We start from the raw sequence: 24,332 nt of genomic DNA on the forward strand, positions 1-24,332 counted from the left end.
CCATGGCCGGGGACAAAGCAAGGCCAAAACACCTTTCCTCCAGCCTGCCCATGGCTGCCCCTGGCCACCAGCCTGGCCTTTCCATCGCCCTCTTTGGCCATCTGACAAGTGCCACTTCCCAAAAATTGTGGCAACTCTGGGGAATCTAAAGGTCAAGTATCAGCTGGCAGGCGTCGCTCCATGGAGACAAGCCTCAGTCCAAAGCAAGGCCTGACCTTCCTTCTGTCGCAGGCAAAGTGGTTGTAATTCTTCTATTGCACTTCATTTTAACCTCATGGAAGCAATGGCATTGGTTTTTGTTTAAAGTCATGAGACCGGCCTTCGTGACACACGAGTGTTCAAAAATAAACACTTCAGGAAAAGTTCTGCCTTAATTTAAACTGTTCGCTTCTCCCATGCACCCACCTACCGTCTATAGCACAAGTGTGTGACAACACAGGAAACAGTTTCCCTCCATTTTCCATAAATAAACCAGAGACCTGCATGTGGCCCCATGCCATGTGAGTCAGAAAACGGGTCTCCTTCTCCAGCCCAGACTCCTTTGCCCAGACTTACTATCCATGCTGCTGATAAACACCTTAGAGTGAAACAGCTTTTCTTAAAAATGGGTTGTTTCCCAAGCCACAAATGTTCATTGTTAACTTTTATTCAATTTTTTCCTATATTCCCAAAACATTTTTTTTTCCCACCCAGTTTTTGCCCAATGGCAAAACATAAAATGTCCATTTGGGAATTACTGCCGTGGTAAGTGAAAGAAAGGGAACAGAAAGGAGTTGAGAGAGAGTCCGTGAAGAAAATATTTTGAACATTTGGCGTTACAGGAAAAACACATTTATGTGAGAAAAAAAATACTTTCTGAAATCTGCAGAATGAAAATTATTTCTAGGTTGTGTTTTTTTTTCTGTCCTTGTTTATCTCCCAAGAATAAAAGTTAATTTACAGGAGTTCCTTAGAGATGCACAATCTGAGAACAGAGAAAATGTATTCCACTGGCCAATGACCTTGTGCGAAATCCTTGTCCACTGCAACTGATAGAACACGGATATCTCACTTAGTTTTTGTTTTCTGTTTTTCTCCCTGTGCTTAAAGATAGACATAAATATAAACAATAAGCAACAAAAATAATCATAGCACCATGCTGAGCTCAGAATAGCCACATTCTGTTAACCAGATGTATTTGACTTGTTGTCCATGCATGTGATGAGTGACCTTTTTTTGTATAAAGCACAAAATCGTGCGCTATTGAAGACAAGTAGATTTTTTTTGCCACTGACTTCCCTGAGGGGAGTATTTGGCACATAGTCAGATTTCTCCTGAATTTTAGGAAGATTTCTGCTGTGTCTCTTGAGGGCTAGGGTGCTCCCTAATGGAGAAAATATTTTGCTATATGGATTCCCATTATTAATACATAGTCCTGTGTATTATTCTTGATGTATCTGCAGCTCTGCTTGAGAGCTCAAGTCACGGACATAAGCTTCTTTGGCTGCATATGTTATGCTGGGCAGGTGCAACTTCATAGTCCTGTTTCTCCATTTGTCCAATTTTGGGAACCTGCTGGAGGACACCTCTGCCTTTTACATAAGTCCTATGTATGTCCCCGCAGTGGACACTCGGGCACATGGAGTGGAGGGCTAGGGACAGAAGGGAGATTAGAAAGGGAAAAATCCTGTAGATGCTATATTCAGATGCTCTATTTGTAGGCAGTCAAGACAAAGGTTTCCATCCATTCTGGATCTGGGAAATGAAAATGCTTTTTGGTCCCACATCATATACTGCGAAACGTAGTATGATCCTTTTTCTGTGTCTTCTTGTCCCATGGATGTTACAGCTGAAGCATAATATTTTAGTTCAATTCAATCAAATTTTACCTTGAAATAATTTCAATATGAAGGAAGGCTGCAAAAATTGCATTTCATGCCTAAGTTTTTGAAAAGAAATCCATGTTAAGTTTCATTCTGCACATAGAGAAATTGAAGGTCTAAATATGATAATCAAATGTTGTAGGTTTTATGCAAGAACATTGTTATGCTTTCTGACCTTTTGAGGGCATGTTTTCTGACCTATAAATCTCTTTCTGTTTCTGGGGCTTAGCTGAGAGTGGGGATTTTTGGTTTTCTTTTTTTTTTCTTCCTTCTTTTTTTTTTGGCAGCTTTGCAAACTTGCCCTGATAACCTGACTTTCAAATCAGTGTAGCTCTGTATTAGGAAAGTAGCATAACATTTCTGTAGAAGATATCTAAAAAGAAAAGTTACTGCACACTTCACCAAAGACGTATTTGCTCTGGACTGCCTACATGAGTAAAAAAGTTTGAAAAACTTTATTTTGGTTGGAAAAGTAAGCAGACATGACCAAATACATAGAAACTGCTATTTTTATGTTCCCTTTTCTGACCATAACCACAGTTGGATCTGTTTTTCAGATGTAACTTGCTATTCAGAAATGCTAGATATTCAGAGTTTTGGCAGGAATCTTCACACACACATACAGAGTAATACCAAGTCACAATTACCTTCAAATGAACCAGCATCTGTCATATGAATCACCTCTTGTGTTCAAAACAAACCTTTTTACTTCTTGATTTATCTGGTATAAGTACCACTCTGTTAAGGTCCTACTGGATAATAAGCCCAATAAAATAAGCAAGTGTATGTCGTAATTATTGTTCAACACTGAGCTGACTGATAAAAAAGTCTAAGGCTGCCTGAGAAGTTTAAACCAAGCAATTGTGCTTCACATTTCAAGCAAGATAAATTTTTATTGTCTTTCTTTTTATAAACTGAGCTTGAGACTAGGAAGGGAAAAGACTGAGGTATGGACTGCAAGATTCGACACTGCTGGGAAAGGCAGAGTTTAAGCAGAGCTACAGCACATGCCAGGTGTCTACTTGCTGAGGCACCTTAGCCAGAGCCCCAGCTGAACACGTGGCACCTTCCAGCCTAATCTCCAAGCCTTCTTCATGCAGAAAGAAAAAGGCAAATAGGGCGGGAAGGCTGAAAGTAAGAGGGGGAAGAAGGGGCTAACAAGAACCAAGTCTAGTTGAAAGCAGAAGCTCAGAAACTCCCCTGAGCCCACCATTTTAGATTCAGCCAAAAGGATTTTACATGTCATCATACTAGATGCTGCAGCTCTAAACAGCTAGTCCCAGAGGGCAAATTCACCACACCCTGAAGTGAATGTGAAGTCAAGTTTTTAGAGCCCCATGCAGTGAAGCGGGAGAGTGTGGCACCTCAGATGAGGCTTCTTGTTGATTAGGCTCCAGGGAAACCCAAGGACGAAGACAAGAGCCACAACCTCCCTCTGCAATGTAGGTCCTAACCTACAGTCCTGAGGCAGTCACCTCTGCAAAGATGGCATTCACAGGTAAAATTCCATGTGTATTTAATAACCTAAATGTTTAGCTTTAAGAAGCTTCTTATTCCTTCAGCCCATGTCAGAGCTTACAAATAAAAATTATTCAGGGGCTATTACCTGGCTTTGTAGGCAAAAGGTATAGTATGATTTGGCTTGATACTATACAGTTGCACTTTCCTCTCCCCCAAAACAGACTTTTGCAAGCAGCTTCACACCTTGACTGAGCATTTTGATGGCACAAACATGCAAAATAATGCAGGGCATATGCAAAATACTAAACTGTCTAGATTGTCATTTTATACACAGATGCATGCTCCTGGGGAATGAAAAGTATGGTTTTGAACTGCTGAGATTAAAAAGGAACATGAGCTCCAAAGTGACTTGGTTGTGCTTGGTTCCACCCATTATAATTCACATACATTCATAATATTCAAACATACATAATTCACAACTCTCCCTACACCCAGACTCCCACGTGCTGAGGTCTGGGTCCTAAACCCCAGTCAGGTAATCCAGCATTCATCCCTGCAGTTAGTTAATAACATAAATCCTTTATGGTTTTCCTGTGTAAGACATATTGTAACTGCTTTTCACGTATATGTTATATGCTAACTAAGAATAGTTAAGATGAATAACAAAATAATTTTTAAGTTCTAGTATGAAAACCATTTAAGCCATCTATGGCATGGTGGCCAATGGCAGCTGATGATAATACAGCCTTTCAAGACCTGTTTGGAAATTACTATTTCCAATATTTTGGGAAAAAATAATAAAAGAAAAATGCAAGAATCTATATACAGCATATTGCTATTAGTAGGAAATATCTGATCAAATTTTATCTAATCAAAATTTAGAAATTTCCACACCTAAATACTTTATCTACAAGGAGATAAATTCTGCAAACAAATGTGCATGCAAAATGGTTATTTTCATAAAAATTCTCAGTAATATCTATTTGAAGTTTTTGGGAATGTACCTCATGGTGGCTGTATGCTTTTAGGAACGCAGAAAATCCCTCACTCTACTCAGAAGTATTCTTCCTTGTACGTATTCAGTTTAGGTATATTGACTGAGGATGTTAAACTTTTTGTTTAAATTTGTTTGTTTCCTCTTCTATTAGTCTCTGCAATGCCAAGAAAGTCCAGAAAGGATAAACATCATTGGTAGTGTTGTTAAATAGATTCTAATGTACTTCGCCTGTATTACTCAGGGCCTAATTTGATCTGCAAAACCTTTACAATAGATTTTTTTGTGTGCAAGAATGTAAGAAAAAATCAACTTCTCTTTGACCTTTAGTCTACTAAAATCAAGTTGTGGTACATTTCCAGTGTGGCCATTGGAAAAACAAACAGAAGCTGAATGCATTTGATATGAAGTAACAGCCCCAGAAGCCCTTAAATTTATATGCCATAGTTACTGAGTTACTTCTCTGAGGATAACTACTCTCTATACTATTTAGCCATTCAAATATGCATCCATCTGTGCTTCTCCATAAGTGCTTCATTTTTAGTAAATAAAGAAGTGGTTTTTTCATGCTTATTAGAAGATACATTCTCTAGGACAAAGTAGTCTGAAAATCAAAGGTTTGGCCAAATTAATCTGTAGTTATCACCCAGTCTTCAGACCTTCCGTTTTCCAGCTTTTCATTCCTTTCCATATTTAAGTAAACTACAAAGCTTAATCATGATCAAGGAAATCTACATTTGTATATATATTTTTAAGTGAATTTCATACTTTTTATTGTTGAAAAGCTTGAAAGTATCAGCCCAAAATATTCAACCACTAAGAAAATCTCCAAATCACATTGATTTTAAGATCACCTGCTTTTTAAAGCTGTTTAATAATTTTAGTGCCTGAGCTAAGCTGTGTATATATGTGATTATGACAATACAGTAATGCTTACTCTGAAACTTTTATATGTACAGATAATTCACCCTTCCCTCTGCATTTTTTAAGTCAGTGAAAATGAAGAGTGTACTTAAGTAAAACCACTGAACATACCTGGCTGAGTATTTTTTCATTTAACTGGCTAAACCATAAAACTGAGGGTAGTTTTTCTAAGATCTTTTTATGTGTTAAATCCCAAACTGGAGAATAATTTTTGGATTTCCTAGAGCTTTTTTTTTTTTTTCCCCAGTAATTGCTCTTATTTTAAAAATAAAATAAACTTTTGAAGGATTTCAAATCAGGACATCATCTTTACTTATAAATTAAAAAAAATCTAGTGTTCAAAAAATATCCAAACAAATAAACAAACAAAATGGATTTCCAGGAAAATTTTGGCAAAAACAATGCCGAGATGTTAATACAAGCCCATGTATTGTTTTGTTCAACTTAAATGTGTGCTTTTAAGTTGGGAAGAGTTTAAAACAGGTTCTCTGTAGTATACGTTTTACCTCTAGAGCAGGTAAAACAGTTGGCAGACAGCAAAGGGTCCTTATCTTCCAATATGACACCTCTAAAAGAAACACCATTGAGATATATGCTGAGAAGACCCTACCAAAACTGATGCTGAAAGAGCAGCTACAAAAAATTAATGTACAGAGGTTTAAAAAAATGAAGTATTGCTATAAAAATACTATTAATATCTCTCAGACTGGTAGGCATTTTAAAATGTATTTTCAATATGTTTAGAATAACAACGAATAAAATTAAGCTGGTCTTTGACTGTGAATTATACATTTTGGAATAACTTCAGCAATTAGAAAATCCAGAGACAAAAGCATTAGCCCTTTGAATTCCAGAGAATGAAGACTTCCAGAACTTGCTTGTCAAGAGTAAATTCTCTAGGATTTCATATCAAAGAGGAGAATTTCTACCTAGGGTGCTGTTAAAGATTTTAGAAGGAAACCTAAGCGGGGATTCATCAGTTTCCTAGCAATCTCTCAGACTTGAGGACATATTAATAGCAGCTCAGAGAAAACACAAACAACAAAAAAGAACTCAAAATTCATGGCCATAAAGCACTGATCTTTCCTGGTTTAAGGTTTGTAACCCCAGAGACAGAAAGCTTGCTAAGACATCAGAAAAGATGTTATCAGAGGAGGAATCTCAGCGTGACTTCTTTTCAAGAGCAGCTTTAGGTACTTTATTTGAATCAAAGTCTCCTTGTTTGGGATATAAGCTTTGTAACGCAGCTACTGGAAAATAGTCAAGTAGGGAAAAGGGACATGTGGCTGCAGCATCAGGACAGGAACTCTCAAAGGAAGACTAGGGCAGACTGTTAAATTTCTCTACTGTTTCCATTTCTTTATATACTAAAGAGAAACCTTTTTCAGTACTGCTTTGTCCCTTAAAGATCTTGCCACAGGTATTGTAATGCTGGTACTGAAATGACACTGATAACAGTGTGATTGCTCTACATTTGCTATGCCAAAAAACCACATACATTTTTTCTCTGTGCTGTGTTTAATATTCCATACCTCAACACTATGTCTATTTTTACAAAGTACCCAATCCCCACTTTTCATAGAGATTAATTGTTGCTAAGCTTTTTTCTTATAGGTGAAATCTGAGCATGAATGATTAAGCTTCACTGCACATTAAACAGTGACAGAGTATATTCGTGCCTTAGCATATTCTTCTGCTGAGAATTTTGCTACCAACTTCTGTAGCAAAAGTAAGATTAAAGCAGAATTTAGATGTCTTTGGTCTGAAGTTACAATTCTAAAGCTGTCTGCTTGTTCATGTGCATCAGCTTTGCTCAACTTTCTCAAAATTTTGATCCCATTCTTCACATCCAAAATGAAACTTATCAATTAAAGAATAAGTTTTTGATTTGGAACGCGACTGCTAAGCAAGCTGGTATGATGGCCTATTTCAATATTTTTATCAGATTATTAAAAAAAATAATATTCTTAGTAAAATGAGATTGATATGAATAGACATAAAGCAATGAATGCATTTACAATAGTGGCATAGAAAAAACTTTATGGAAAAGTTTTTTTTTTTTTTCTGCTGAATAGCAGTTGTGGTCCATCCTAAACTGAAACACATTATTTCTGACTTAGTATTATTACTGCAATTTTTTTTTAAGTCTTTCTTAAAATACCGATATACAGATTAATACTCTTTGTATATTTAACTCCCCAGATCAGTAACATTGGGTTTTAATTTAAGAATCTGCAGATTGTGTTGAAGGACAAGTCCACATAGACAAGAAATTTTATCTGAAAGTAATCAATGAAGGCTGTCTAGGGAAAAGTATAAAAACAGAACAAGTTTGCAGTAATGCTTCCTTAGAATGTTTTCTAACCTGCCAACATTTGATGGTCATCCAGTTTTTGGTGCTATGAAATTATCTTCACAGTGATTTATGACTTTTTTCTCTCTTTATGCAGCCTACCAAGGTTCTGATGTAAACAGCTAAACAAAAATATGAGAGAAATCAGCTGGGCAAGGAATTTTCAAATATACAATTTTGTGAATTGCTTTTTACTTCTGGTACAAAATGTTTCACATATAAAACCCTGAAAAATAATAGCTTTTTCATATACTATGGAACAATAAGTGTTCAGTGTTACAATTTTATTACTTTTTCTTAAGAAGAACAAAAAACCCAAAATAAACCAAAACCCAAGAATCCCTCTGTCCTTTACTTGATTTTCATGAAAACACTTGAATTAACAATTTTTAATAAGAAAATAAAGCCATCAATTCTGAAAATATGTAGATTTACATGCCACATATCTGATTAGCTATTTTTTACTATTCCAATGTATTTCTTCATTTATTCCCAGTAGATAAAACAATGTGGTTTCAATTCACATATTAAAGAGCAAAGGCAACAAACTGTCTTTATTTTTGCCTGAGATTGTTTTATGCACATGTCCTTCAGTTATGGAAGTACTTCAAATAAACCACTGAGAATGTGCATTGAGCACCCACAGGAAATAGAAGGCTATGTCACTCAGCTTGAGATGAACAACATTTAAACTACTTTTCTTATAGTTTCTCCAGGAAAAAAAAAATTCTGGTATTTGTTTCCCAAGATTAAAACAGCAAGCACACTATCTACAATTAATCTGTATTTTATGACAAGGATGTCTGATATAGTCCCATTGAAAGGACTGGTGTAGAAAGCTGACTCTGTATCTGGAAATAAACTTCCAATTTTTAATGGGAGACATAATTAACCAAAATTTTGAATGCTGTATATCACATTTAAAAAAAAACTTTGAGCACTAATTACTCTGGTAAACCACTTACATGCCTCATTGCCACTAACTGACAGTGTATATGGAATTTAACCTTTTCTTTCCTTTTCTTTCGTTCTCTCTCTCTCTTTCTTTCACTTTCTTTCTCCTTCTCATTCTTTCTCTTTTTCTCCCTTCCTTTTGCTCTTATTTTTTTCTCTTCTCTTCCTATATCTTTCTTTCTCCTTTTCTGTCTCTCCTCCTCCCTCCATCAGCCTCTCCCTTTAACTTTTTCTCTGCCTTTCTGCTTTTCTTTCCTTCTTTCTTTTTCACTTTCTCTGTCTCATTCTCTCTTCTGAAAGTTCTATTAAAATGGCACACAATTACAGAAGTCTTCCTGTCTATTGTAAATTTAAAAATACAGTTAAACAGGCTAAGATTTATGAATTAATTTTTGGCCTATGACACAAACACTAGAAGAAAAGTTTGCAAAGCATCATGAATCTGGGGGCAAAATTTAGCAACTACAACTCCAGCTAGTAGGCATTTTAGGTGGCATACTGAGATATGCTAACTACCATCCTGTTGTCTTCTTTCCTGACTTTGCAGACACCAGAGTGACTGCTGAAATATGAAGTTACAATAGAGCTGGAGAAAATACTTCTTCAAAGTGCAATAGGTTTTCAAAGAAACTTTTTAAGGAGGTGAAATAATACGAACAGCTTGCATCAGCGTAACCATCTAGTACAGATAAAGTACTGGCACAATAAACAGCAGCCTATTACATCTTTATTTCCAAGGCTCTCCTGTTACAGGGAAGTTAAAAGATGGAGGTTAACAGCGGAGACCAGCTTTTATTCTGATCACAAAGATCACATCTGAAGGTGTTACAGTTGGGAGCAGGTGTTACGGAGGGACACACAGGAATATGTCCCCCAGTCTGTGATATTGTATAAGCTTTGTAGCACTCTGTGGGCCAAAAAGCAGAAACTGTTGTAACAATTGTTGTAACTCCAAAGTTTTCTAAATTTTTCTTATAACCATTCTCTCTTTTACATAGAAGCTTAGCTTCAGAAAAGCATGTAAAAGTCTACTTGACGTGCTAATTCTCATGAATGGATATTCCACTATGTTTTAGAAATGGTATGACACAAGTGAAGTTTAGGTTTGCCTTAAACTTCATTTTTCATCATCAATAATATAAACTAGTTGTTGTTCTGTGTGACACCTTTAAAAAGGTAATAAAGCATGCTTAAAGATTTAAATCCTTGGTTATCTCCCATTTATATTGATGGGACTACTCATGTTTTTAGACATGTATTCAAAAGAATGTTTTTGGGTCTAGGCATATGGGACTATTTGATGAAAATTGAGAAGATACTTCAAAGGACTTTGACTCCAAAATAACTTACAAAGTATTGATCAAAAACTCATAGAGTGAAGTGGAAAACCCATTTAATTTTATCCTGAGCCAAAACACAACAAAATTGATTAAATACAAATCTCAGCCTTGCAAAATCAAGTCTGAATGAACAGCTAGCTTTTGTGATGTAATTCAAAGAAGAGCATGTCAGGACAGAAAAATACACATTCAAACTGAGAATCATAGGTCATCTGGCCAGCAAAAATTCCAGTGAAGTAGCAACCATGGCGAAATGAGTATTCAGTCAAACATGCCATAACTGCAACAGGAAGGAAGAGCATTTTTCAGCAATGCATCACACTGTTTAAGCCAAGACTGATCACATATCTGATGAACAACGAGGCAACAACACAACCTTCTTTGTAGGTAAAATCTCTGCAGAAAAGAAGGCTGTGGAACAGCAACAGCAGTGAAGGGATAAAGCAGTTTGTTTATTCATTTTTTTAAACTAGGTAATAGAGCACAAATGTTCTATTTTAAATAAAAGTCACTGTATCATATCCAAATTTAGTAAGTCAGAGAGAACAAATTATGGTTACAATACATTGTGAAAAAGTGTTCCACTTAGCATGTCTAAATAATAAATGCAGATGTACCATTTGTGTTTGGAATGGAAGGTTGCCTACCCACAAATCCATTTTAAAAGGCACTTTTAGGTACACACCAGGGAACCAAAAGTGAAAGTAAGGAACGTAAGAAAATTTTCAGATATATTCTAGAGTCCAGGAAGTCTGTAAAAATATTACAAGAAAAGGGGCAAATAGTTGACACCTACGATCCTATCATAAATAGATGGGAAAACATATATTTCTGCTTGACTCACACTGTATTTCTGCCATGTTATACCCCGTATTTCCTACATATTTCTGTGTTGTAGTCCTCCAGCTTTACGAAGCCCGGCTTCCTGGGTGCACATGCCTCCTCCTGAGAATACACCTGTTTGTCCCTGTGCTGCCTTCAGCTACCTGCCACAGCAACTGGCTGGGCTCTGAAAGCATGCACACCATTTTGCCATGAAACATGGCACACGCATATTGACTGGTCACAAACAAACTTAAGAAAACACATAATGACTCCACGCTAAAGGCTCTTTTCCCAATGGAAATGTTTACGTGGGTGTCTCACTCTTACCTAGCTATTAATTTTGGATTATATTCATTTCATGTAATGCTAGATATCTATGTTTTTGGCAATTACTTCTGAGGTAATCACTTAGGCATTTTGGGGCACAATTAATCTGACTGGTTAGAATAAACTTTCTAGGCACCCTTCAGGTTGCCCTCAAAGTATCCTGGAAGGATTTACTTTCTCTCGGTCAGATGCCTACCTTTCTGAGTGTCTTCAACATAACTCCTTTTAGCTGAAATTTGCTCATTGATTTCGATTGCGAGAAGATAATGAAATTAACAGATGAGGAGAATAGGAAAAAAATGGTAAGAATTAAGGAAATACATCCAATGAGGCAAAAAGTAGGTAAAAAGCAGAAATTATGTTGTTCTAGTGCACCAGAAGTGTTCTAATGAATTAGAAAACCATCCTGAAACCAGTGGACTCACATGAAACTGCCATGTTCATATGTTTATGATATAATACAGAATCCTCAGGAATTTGTAGAAAATTTACCGTGGACTTCAGATTTTGGTTTAAAAGACAGATAACACAATGGCTCAGTACAGCGCTCAGGCTTGAGTCCAGCCTGCAACTCAGCAAGCTGAAATGAAGATTTCTTAAGTCTTAAATTGTCAATAACAATTAACTGTTAACTCACATTGCCTGAGTGTTCTTCTATGCACACCACAGCAAAAAAAAAAAGAAGGACCCTAGCTGCAGTATTTCGATATTTGTTTTATATGTCTATTGTTTCACCTAAGGGTTCTAATTCCCTGATATTGAAAAGAAGCCATGAATCAAGAATTTAACTCTGGAGAAAAACATGGATTAATCCCCATACTTAAGCTTTTCCAGGTCGCTTCTTGGTTTAGCATCCAGGTTCAACATATCTTTACTGACATATGCAAAGATATCTCCAAGATTGCACCTATCTGTTTCTAGAACCAGAAATAGGAGAGGCACAACATTCCTGTGTTGGATTTGAGCTAATTACACTTTCTGAGATTAAGTTAAGGCTGTTAGGCATAGCACCATGTTAGCATGCATATATCAGTACCTCTGAATTGTCCTGCTCTGTTATGTGAATATATCAACATGATCAAAGGTAGCTAAGGGAATATTTGCAATTTGGCATACGATGCAACTTTTTAAATTTGTCTAAGTAGCTCAGGCATCCAGCTCTGGGCTATAGATTGCTTTTAGGGGACTAGTTTCCTAGTCTTAAAAAACCTACAGTCCTTGCCTTTTACATCCTTTGTTGAATTTATCACAACTGATGACAACAGAGGTGAATGGAGCTCCAAAAAGAGAATGATAAAATCTCAGATTTGAAACTTTTATATGATTAATTAATGTTATTTTGAATGCATTAAACTTCCAGAACATGATCAATAAAGAAATTATCTCTATTGCTAATATACATAGTGTATATACAAGTTACATCAAACTACTTACAGAATCCTGAACATGAATTAAAACTGACTGGGAATTTGCAGGTCAGATATTTTAAAATCAGAATACAATCAAAACCAAAACTGAAGAAAGGGTACATTCTACAAGTCTCTATATTCTATTTTTAAGGAGCTCTGAAATTACAAAGCAATCTGAACTTTTTGACAGATATCAGAGTTTAAAATTACATTTTTCCACTTTGAAGAAGTTTCTAGATATTTTAAATTAAAATCAGAATTAATGTGTAACAGAAAGAACTATAAAATAGAATAGAATTAAAATAGAATGAACCATTTTAATTGCTGCAATTCAATACATTTTTAATATTAGTTCCCCAAAATATCAGATTTTGACATTTCGTCAAAGACAGGAAAAACCTAGACACGTAAAAAAATTTAAAAACCAAAAATTCTTATGATAATAAAAAGTAATTTCCTGTGTAGCTATGGTTCTGATTAAATAAGTCATGAGTCAAGAGCTCAAGAGGTCAATGAAACCAGCGTTCTGGTCATGGGTACAAGCACACTGAAGTTATAAATGAATCCACAATTATACATTACCTAATTTTCATGTATTTATTATCTTTCTGATGTTCTGTAATTTGTGTTGTTAGTGTAAGAATCCATATGGGAACATGTGAACATAATATGTAAATCTGGATATGCATTACATCCATGAATAAATTTCTTAATCTCACTCGCTTTAGTTACTGGTTGCAACAATTCTTACCTATAATATCCAGAAGGTGTTGTGAGGCTCTGTTCATTCATTAAAAGCACGAAATCTGCTGTGACAGCTTTGCATGAGCAGTGCTAGAAGTCTATAACAAAAAAAAAAATAATTATGTGCTCATAGGATTATAATCCGTACAGGGAAAGGGCATTTTTTTTTCATATTTGCATAATCCCATTTAATAGACTTCAACCATAATTAGATAAATTGGGAACTTCCTTGTCAACATTTTTTAAGTATTACTACTATTAATGTTTATTGCTAATATTATAACTGGCAGTCATCATCTTCCTTTATTCTTTAACTAAATTATTGATTTTATTGATAGTAAACAAATATTTAGAAGATACAAGAAATACAGTACTTCGTACTTCCTTGGAGCCAGAATTTCACCCAAAATATTTTATTTGGTTTATTTTGTTAAGATTAAAAATTATTTCTCCCTCACTTTTCCACTGCCTTTTGTTTTCCTCAGATTACTTTATTAGGTTTTGGTTTTAGTGCTTTTTGTTTTGTTTTGTTTTAAGTTTTCTGCAGGAGAAGAACCTTCTGGGAAAAAGAAAAAAAAAGCAAAAGAAAACTGGGATTCAAAATAAACACTTCTCAGCTGAACCACCCTCAGTAGACCAGCAAACTCCTCCCTTAAACATTCAGATATATGACTGTACATGAAAATCAGATGGGCACGAGGAAATGATTCCATTTGCCAAATGCAGTTTTGATCCATATGGCAAACAGCTGCTGTTCACATGAGCAAATTTCTGAGAAGCTAATTTGTTAAATCCAAACAAAGGATCTTGCAGTCAAAGGTAAATACATTATAGCACCTTGCAGTTTTTATTTGCTATCGTCACCACTGATAATGCATAGTCTCTCATTACATGCTGTTTCTTTCTTTGAAAGTAACCTACAAGGCAGGAGATAACAAATATACAAAATACAGGATGTGAGTGGTTGCCATTGCCGAAACATGCAGTAAATGGGAACACAATTCCTCGCAGTCATAGCAAATTACCACTGACATTTTCAGGAATGTGTGATAATCCAGGGATTACACAGAGGGTCATTCCAGAAAGATTTCTTTTTGTTTTATGATGTTATCACTGCCACTCAGCGCTAACCTCTTTCTGCCTCAATGTATCTGGCGTAAAATCTGCCAACTGATTTTATTATGAACAGTTGCAAGGGCTATTAAAAATCCCACCTTTAACAACTTAGAGTATGTATGTGAGGTGAGGTCCATGCTGTTTCACTGTCTGCAGGTTTTTCTTTCATTTGAAAGCCTAAATTGCTTTCTGAGTCTATAGTGACGTTTGCAAATTTCTTAATGAATGCTTCCTTTCCACGGGAAAGGCATGTCATATTTCTTACCATCCGCAAAGCAACCTCGTGGAGGGCCTGTCTGGACATGTGCAGCGGCATGTTAATTTGTGCAGCTTCCTGAGGCAGGAGGCTCTAAGGTCTGCACTGAGACACCTTCCAGCTGTATCTGAAACCATGACTCCAAGCCAATGCATGTCTTGTCTCAGGACTCTGCTCTTGAGTGTCCTCAACAACAGATTTATGCTATGCCTTACTTATGTAACTTATATAAACATATATAGAGAGATATCCTTTGCAGAGATTGGTTTCACATAGAAACAGGTTCTCAGGAGGGTATGAATCTGGTCACTTCACTGTAGCATGTGAAGCGACATTATTTGAAAACAGCAACTGGTCTGATCTGTATGTCTTTCTCATATTTTGTCTTGTGATAATATTAGTTTGATGCACAATTTTTCTCATCAACTTAAGATCACTTACAGAGTTCAGCTCTTTCATTATAAAATTCAATAATGGCACATTCTTTCTTTTATTTCCACAGGTGTGCTGGGAGTATCTGAAGTGGGGAAGTCACAGGCTGGGTGAAAAAGAAGTAAGATATTTACTGCCAAATTGTCTCTGGAATAAGACCATAAAAACTAAAGAGGGAGAAAAAAGGAAGAAGAATGAGGCCAGAAGGGTCCGTTGGAAGGCAGCGGACAAGAAGGCTTACCAGTTCTAGTTTGAACAAGGCAAAGTCATAGGCTGCTATGTGGATACTTACATAGTTAGGTCAATAATAATTTCAGTTCATTTTTCATTCTGGTAGTTTTTATAAGAAAAACAAGGTAAGAGAATAAAATTATTTATATTTAATTTTAATGTACGTACTTGTCAAGAATATTTAAAAGTCAAGTTAGATGCCTATTTAGTTTTGCTTACAGGTCTAACTTCATGAATTAAGTGCTTGAATATACTCCTTTATCCTTCATTTTTCAACAAGATTTAAACCTGAAGGCTAATTTTTAACCTTACATATAATAACATTTTATGGAGGCTTAAATTTAAAAGGAAATCTGACACTCTGTAAGTGCTTGTAATTTTGAGAGGATATTGTTCCACGTCTTTTCCTATTACTACTTTCTTAATTACATTTTTGTTTCTCTCAGCCTTTTCTTCTTGATTGGAACCACTCACTAATGATTAAGGGATTATTTTATATATGTGTTCCTTATGGTCACTTAATCTGTGGCACTACATCATTGATCTCTTCCATCAAAGTCCCTAAATTTGGCTACTCAAGGTGGAATTGTAGTTCTTGAAGAAATCCAGAAAGCCTAACTTTGAACTTCAGGACTTGTCTTGTTTTCATGAAAGTAATCCCTATCTTCTTATACTCTGCCTCAGAGATTTCCCTGACAATTGTTTTCTTCAGAAGGGAAATATATCATGTGAAATTATGAAATATTTATTGTTTAAATGGTACTTGACGGTGAGTGGAAGCCATATGGCTTGAAAATGTTTAAGGTGGGCTTTTGGGGTTTTTTTGGGGGGGAGGGTTTAATTGGCTTATTTATAGTCTATTAAATGTAAATTCTAGAAAGTACTTATTTTTAAAAGTCTCAATTAGTGCTCTTAAATAAAAAGTAAGATTATTCACCTCCATTAAGGAGTTCTGAAACCCATATTCTCAAGAATATCGAAAAAAACCCAAAGCATTAATTTTAAATACACAGCATATAACATTGTGAGTTCATGTATTTTGAATACTCTGCTTGCAATAGTATTCATATTCGGAGAGGATTTTCAGTCTCCCTTATAAACATTATTTTGGCCTCAAAAAATTTTAGTCAGTTCTTCTGGTTAGTGTTCTGTAAAGGAAGAAACTATGCCAAAGAGATAATGAGACTGAAAATTGTCATTTTCACAGAATCGCAGAATACACAGAATGGTTGAGGTTGAAAGGGACCTCTGGAGGTCATCTGGTCTAACCCACCTGCTCAAGCAGGGCCACCTAGACCAGGTTGCCCGGGACTATGTCCAGACAGCTTTTGAATATCTCCAAGGATGGAGACTCCACAACCTCTCTGGGCAACCTGTACCAGTGCTCAGTGACCCTGACAGTAAAAAAGTGCTTCCTTGAGTTCAGACAGAAACTCCTGTGCTTCAGTTTGTGTCTATTGCCTCTTTTCCTGTCACTAGGCAGCGCTGAAAGAGCCTGGCTCTGTCGTCTTCTTCCTCATATTTATATAGATTGATAAGATCTCCCCTGAACCTTTCCTTCTCCAGGCTAAACAGTCCCAACTCGCTCAGCCTTTCCTCATAGGAGAGATGCTCCTGTCCTTTAATCATCTTTGTGGCCCTTTGTTGGACACTCTCCAGTATGTCCATGTCTCTCTTGTACTGAGGAACCCAGAACCAGACAAAGTACTCCAGGTCTGGACTCACCAGTGCTGAGTAGAGGGGAAGGATCACCTCCCTACACCTGCTGGCAACACTCTTCCTAATGCAGCCCAGGATACCATTTGTCTTTTTTGCCGCAAAGGCCCATTGCTGTCTCATGTCCATCTAGGTGTCCAGCAGGACCCCCAGGTCTTTTTTTGCAAAGCTGCTTTCCAGCTGGGTGGTGTGGAATTCCAGTCCAGATTTAGACATGATATTTAGACACATTAATTTGTGTGTCTACTTGTAAGTATCTACATGCAACTAAAGTCATTACAATCTCTGCAAATGTAGGGGACAAATTACATAATGTTTCTAAATACAGCAAGATATCAACATTGGTTGAGATTCGCCAGGGTAACATACCTGACCTCCCACTGCTGATACATTAGAGTATGGATCTCCCATAAATCTTTTGTGTTATCTTCTAATCCTATGCAACTGTCTCAGACACTCATGTGTCTGAATTACCAGGAAACAAGATTTTGACTCACGTTGCATTCACACCCACAGATCAGTTTAGACACAACCTATGAGACTCCCATAACCATTCACTGTAACCTGCCAATACTGTAAAGAGAAGGGGGAGGGAAGAAGAGATGAGATATAAATGCCACTCATCAACACATGGTGCAGAAAAGCTGTGCTAGCTCATGATAGGACAGTACGCCTACTATGGGTAGGTCTAATACATCTTTTTCAGAAGAACAGGAAGCAGAAAGTAAAACTGAAATGCAGAATGTGGCTCTCATTTACATTATCAGTATTAGGGCTAATCAGATGTCGAGCTGCTCAGCTACACATTGCCTCACAGTTGCACTTGTAAGAAAGTCAGGTTTTAGTTTTGAATAACAGGACTTTTTATTGTAAAGCCTTTGCATCCTTCTAAATAACAATTTTCCCTTACAGAGTTTCCAACTTGGGGTCAATGACTCCAAATCACTTTTTATTTTGTCAGCTCGCACATTTTTAATTCTTGTTCTCTTCTTTAGTAATTTAATCTTTTTAGGCATTTTGCATTTGAATTCTTTCACCCTGTTATCATTTTACTGCTGCCAAAGACAGCAGACTGAATGCGTGATTATTTTCATTTCCATTAATTCTACTTAATACTGCAGGCAGATTAAAAGAATCATATGAGTTTTACCAAGATTTATCATGCATAAATACTAAACAATCTACTTATATATATATCTGCTATGGGTTTCTTCTTCCTCCTAAAGAGTGAAACAATCTAGTTTTCATCTTCAGAAAATCTACCTTTACATTATTTTTTCATATCAACAGCATAGTAAAGAATGACAATGCAAAGGACATCATTCTCTTCAGAGAAGTGACCTACACAGTGAAGAACTAAGAGGGTTCCTTTGGCCTATCCTGAGGGCACCCATTTCAATGTAGAGAAAAAGTGGCTGAAGGAAGGGCATCACTCTGTGGACTTCATCAGTATAGGAACTTACAGAAAGTCTGTGTTCTTAAAGTTCTTAGGAAGTCACATCTGAATATCTTCCAGTATAAGAATGATGAAAAAAATGAAAATATTAAAATATATAAAGAAATAGATTGATAAATAAATAAATCTTCACCTTATGATTGTCCCATTGGAAAGATTTTCCAGGCTTTTATTGCTCTGAAGCTTAGAAATCTTTATATTGTTAGTGTTTTGTTTTCATGTTAAGGGTGCTCAGGGCCAATTTCTTGTGCTTGAAATGCAGCCTATCTTAAAATATTTTTCTGCCTTCTCTTTATTAATAGAGATGTATTACCAGAGAACAGTAATATCTCTCTGTCTTTTACCAGGACAAATGGACTAAGTTCTTTCAAGCAGTGTTCATAGAGCCTGAACTTAGGTATCTGATGTTTCTCTGCTTCTGGATTTATGAATGATGAACTAAAGGATAACTCTCTGTTATGAGATCCACATGTAAGTCTGGGCATATTGTACTGTTGAATTTCATTTTATTCCTGGCACTTCAGTCCTCTAAGTCATCATTCTTACAATGGCAATGTTTATGTTTAACCTGCTTGATGTTAAGAGTTCTCCTATTCCTACCTTAGGGCAAGATCCAGGCACGTAGCAGCCTCCCATCTGCCAAGCTTCAATTTACAGAAGAAAGATACTCAGATATCTGGACCAGAAGGGAATTGTGATATGTTCCAGGTAGGTCATCAATGCAAACAATTCAAGAACTGGGACTTTTGGTGGCTATATAGTAGAATGCGACACCCAGTCTAAATACACCCAGCATCTCCTAACATGCTACCATTAACAAGCTCTGCGGAAACATGTCTACTTTTTAGTCTGTAACCACTAATTAGAAATACTAAACAACATTAGCTCTGAAGAATTGCACTGTCTCTACCCTGATAGTTGCCTTCATCACAACCTATTGTTATCTCTCCTTCATAAATTCATAATTTATTTTATTGTAGTAAAATTAATAGTTTCCTGTGTGACATAATATCAAATGTTCTTTGGATATATGCACTGTCTAGAAAACAGTGATATCAAAAGGTTCCTGTTGGCATGGCTTGATTAACTTTGATAAATTCATTGTGTATTATGTCATTTTCTGTTTATTGTGAAATCTTCAATTACTCTTTTCTCCAGGTGTTCCATATTACAAAGGTTAAACAATTGTTCCTCTGCCACCCAAGATCTCATTTTTCTTCTTTTAAATACAAATTCTGCACTGTATAGCTTCTAGCTATAAAAGACAATCTTCAACTTGACAAATTTTTTATTATTTCTTGCTACATTTTATGAGTCAGTTTTCTTAAAGGTCTGAAATTATGCTTACCAGCCCTCCCAAATTCAACATATAACTTCACAACACACGAACACAGGCACCGCCCAAAGACCCCTACTCATCAATGGAGAGACAGGAATTTTCAGACACTAATTTAGATCTTAGGGAGTTTGAATTGCTGTTTATAAAGGCTTTTTTCCATTGATTTTCAAGGAGCGTGGGAAAACAAGGCTTCTGATCGCTTTGCTTAAGTGCTTAACACTGGGGAAACTCTGCCAGGGCCCTGAGTGCACTCATGGGCCCTAATGTCCCTGCTTGCCCCCAGGGCTTCCCCTGCCCTGCCCACAGTCCAGGACCCCATTCCAGCCCCCGGGGCCACCAGTGCCTGCCCCAGAGAGGCCACAGGACACCGTCTCCAGCCCTGCCACAGCCCTGTCCTGCCTGTCCATGGGCCCTGCTGAGCTGGGCCCACCCCATTTGGCTGATAACCCAGCCTGGCCTCGACCCATCCCTGTCCCTGCAGCCCTGCCCGGCCATCCTGGACTGGGTCTGACCGGGGTTCCCCTCACTGGCCTGGATCCTGGCCCCCACCTGCAGGCCAAAGTCCTGGCCTGGCCTTGGCCTGTTGCCGTCCCCAGGGAGGTGCTCAAAGCCTGGCGCTGGGGCTGCCTCAGCTGCCACCCTGGCCTGGCCTGCCCTTGCTGGGAGGAATGGGCCCCGGCTGCCAGGCCCTGCCCTGCTGCCCCGGGGAGCCCCTGACACCCCTGGCCCAGGGAACCACCGGCCCTGGCCCACGCAGTGCCCTGACCGACTTTGGATTTGGTCTTTAGACATGGCACTTTTTTTTCTATCTCTCTCTCTCCTCATTCCAAGAGTTACTCTGTTAAGTGTTGGGGTTTGGTGCCACATTAGATTGTCTTTTATCTCTACACTTCACTGAACAAGAGTCAGACTTCCAAGTTTTAGACGTTATTAGAAGAGCCTTTTGCTCACTTGTTTTATTTTCCTTTGTAAAGGCAAACCCAGCTTGACTTTTCGAAATTGTCACTTTGTGCTTGCACTTTTTGACCTTTAAAGTATAGCTTCCTTTAATGATCAGTCCTTTTCCCATTCCAGATAGGCTCCCAGTTTACTTCTAATATCCTTTTTATGAGATGGTTGTTTATCCAGTTAGGCCTTTAAAAAGCTTTCTTAAAAGTTTTTTTCTTTCTGGATGAGATGCGAGTCCCAGATAATTTTTGTACATTTGACTTAGATAAATTCCAGTCTTATTCCCCACTGAAGTTTTTGAGCTATTTAGTCCGGTTAACTTCATCAATTAATTTTCTTAATTGTCAAAGTTTGCACTTTGGAAACAAAAAACAAAACAAATCCTTAGCTCCTGTCCCATCCCATTTAGAGGGGAATGAGCCCAGGATGGTAATACTTCTCCCTGTTTGCACAACGTATTTGCAAAGTGATTTATACTAGTCCAGTCAAAATGCAAGCACTTCTGTTGATATTGAGTTTAATTGGCCACAGTAATGACTAAAGGCTTTTAAAGGTCACTGCATCCAGATGTTCAGCTATTAGTCACCATCACCCAACAAACTTTCTACAGTAAATAAAGATAAAATAAAGAAACACTGCAACCTTCAACAAATTTAGTGTGTGGGACTGGTAGGATTATATACTTCTGCTTTCTGGTCAGCTATGTTCAATTCCCCCAGAACACAAAATCTTACCAAAAATAAATTTTACCCTATAAGGAAGAACCATCCTTTGCTTTATTCAGGCAAGTGGGCTTTACTTTCATGAGTAATACAATTACAGTTTGAAACTTACAGTCTTTATAACAATTTTGATATTTTACCCATTGAATAATCAGGGTCTTTCTTTTTGAACACTACAATGTGTGTAACCTCTTGCCTCTGAAAGTTAAGCAACTCACAACAGCTTCCTCAGTGCAGTTTAGGAACTAACACTGAAAATAGGGGTTTTTAGGTTTCAAAAATTCATCTTATTGGAATCAAGGTTTGTGTTCATTACCCTTGACTAATTAATAGCTAATTTCTTAATCTTTTAAAATAAATTTTTACAGAAATTGAATAATTATTTTCCAGAAAGCAGTTTTTATAAACTGACTGCCTCTGATAATATTTCATACTGCTACATAGTATTTTCATATGTTAATCTAAAATAATTTTTCAAACTTTTTTCTATTCTTTTCCTAAAGATGCACATAGGCCTTTCAGATTTCTGTAAGAACTCTATATTTCAGCTTCTCATATTACTCAGAGTTTGAATAAATACAAAGAAATTTTCATTGCTTAGAAACTAGTGCAGGATTTAGTTTTATTATCTGAGAAATCAAAAAATTCCATTGAAGTTGTTTTAATTTTAGGAGAGCTTAAAATCAAATTATTTAAAATGTCACTGCTCAACCTTCTCTTGTAGACATAAATTGGTGAAACTTATTCATTCAGAGTGGATGGAAATATAAGAAGGAATTGAAGCTACTACTGAAAAAACATTCATCATTGAATTCTCTGCAAATGCTTTTCATATGTAATTAGAATTCACACAATCAAATGTTATGATATGACGGCAACATTTCTTAGATAGTTTTGTTTATCGTGTTAAAACTTACAAAAGTGCTATGAAAAATCTCTAATTTTAATCAGATATATGCCATGGAACATTCCTACACTGAAGAAGGAAAGCAATGCTATTGAATCTTCTTTCCAATCCATCTTTACCATGTTTCATCCAAAAGGCTGTGCTCCTTATTTATCAGCACTCTGCTTCCCCAGTGAGATAAACAGCATTCTTTAAAAGATATATTGCCAGACTTTACAGTAGAATTCATTTGCTGGAGTGATAAATCTAGAGCTAAGCCAGAATACAGTCTCATTTAATCTAAGAACATTGTCACAATTTATGTAATGGGCTGCTCTAAAGGTTAACAAGAAAACATCCTATCTCTTTTTTCAAATGTCAACCAAATATTTTATAGATTTCTCTTCATCCCCTCTTGTAGCCCCTTTAGTTAAATTAGCACAGCTGTCTGAGAGATCAGATTTAAGTTCTTTCAATGTTCCCTTGATCTGAGAACAGATGCCTCAGGAGTATTGCCAGGCAAAAGGTAAAGTGGACTAGTGCAGCGTATTTTCTAAGCGCATTATACACACAGAATTGATAGGTGGGTAGGTAAGGATACACTCTATCTATTAAGAGACTTTTAAAATCCTGGAAACAAGCTTACAGTGTCCAAAAGCAGATCCAGCTAAAATACACTGGGCCAGCACTGTCCTTTATTTACAGAAACATCTGGTAAAATTTTGATTGGTTAAAAATCCAGTAAAAAATTAGTTTAACAGGATGATTCAGATTTAGCATTGATATTGAATGGCAGTAAATGTACTTTACAAAAGAGCAATTTGAGACCCTGGAGAGCTCAGATGAAACTGTGACCTCTAGACACATAGCAAGGAAAAAGACTTTTCCATATTCTTGATATTTTACCCTTGCTAGCTGTTGAAGGCAAATTTTCTAAAATTACTCTTGCAGTCTAAAATGGAATCCAGTGTTGTGCTTTGGCATGATGATCAGAGGTTGTCTGTCTTCTGCACCTCCACAAATGAAACCCTTCAGCCACAGACAACTTCACCAACTCATTTGAAAACAACCAACCACTGAATAAGGGAGCACAAATTTTCTTTCCTTGTGATTCCTTCCCATAAAGGGTAGCTATACTCTAAGTAGGCTGCTTGAATCGAGGAACAAATCACCTGAGTAGGAAATAAGGCCTCTTACTGTGTGGCTGCTCGTGTTGATGCACCAAGTGAAAATAAAAAGCTGTAATGTGAGCACCACCTCCTGCAGGGAAAAAGGAAATCTGTCCTCAAATCTCTGATTGTTAGACAAAAGATGAGGAGCATAATTTGAAAGAAAAGAGTTATCCTTACCCTAATCCTCCAACGAACAGCTGTTGAATAGTGATTTTTCTCAAGGCCTTCTTCCATACAAGAACCCACCATATATGGACCAACAACGCTCTTGGTTCTGCTCTAGTCCCTATAGGGAATGGTCAGGGAGTCATCAGATAAATCGTTTCTGTATCTAATCTTATTATGGAAAACAAGTCAACATAGATGGAACATGTACATATGCAAAACAAAGAGCCATATTTTGTATGTTAATCATAGAATCATAGAATCATTAAGGTTGGAAAAGACCTCCAAGATCATCGAGTCCAACCGTCAACCCAACACCACCATGCCCACTAAACCATGTCCCTAAGCGTCTCATCTACACATCTTTCAAATACCTCCAGGGATGGGGACTCAACCACTTCCCTGGGCAGCCTGTTCCAATGTTTAACCACTCCTTCAGCAAAGAAATTTTTCCTCATGTCCAATCTAAACCTCCCCTGGTGCAACTTGAGGCCATTTCCTCTCATCCTATCGCTAGTTACTTGGGAGAAGAGACCGACACCCACCTCGCTACAACCTCCTTTCAGGTAGTTGTAGAGAGCAATGAGGTCTCCCCTCAGCCTCCTCTTCTGCAGGCTAAACAACCCCAGCTCCCTCAGCCGCTCCTCATAAGACTTGTTCTCCAGACCCCTCACCAGCCTCGTTGCCCTTCTCTGGACAC

The sequence above is a fragment of the Pygoscelis adeliae genome, unplaced genomic scaffold, assembly GCF_000699105.1.
Source record: "Pygoscelis adeliae isolate BGI_AS28 unplaced genomic scaffold, ASM69910v1 Scaffold267, whole genome shotgun sequence".
Classification (NCBI taxonomy): domain Eukaryota; kingdom Metazoa; phylum Chordata; class Aves; order Sphenisciformes; family Spheniscidae; genus Pygoscelis; species Pygoscelis adeliae.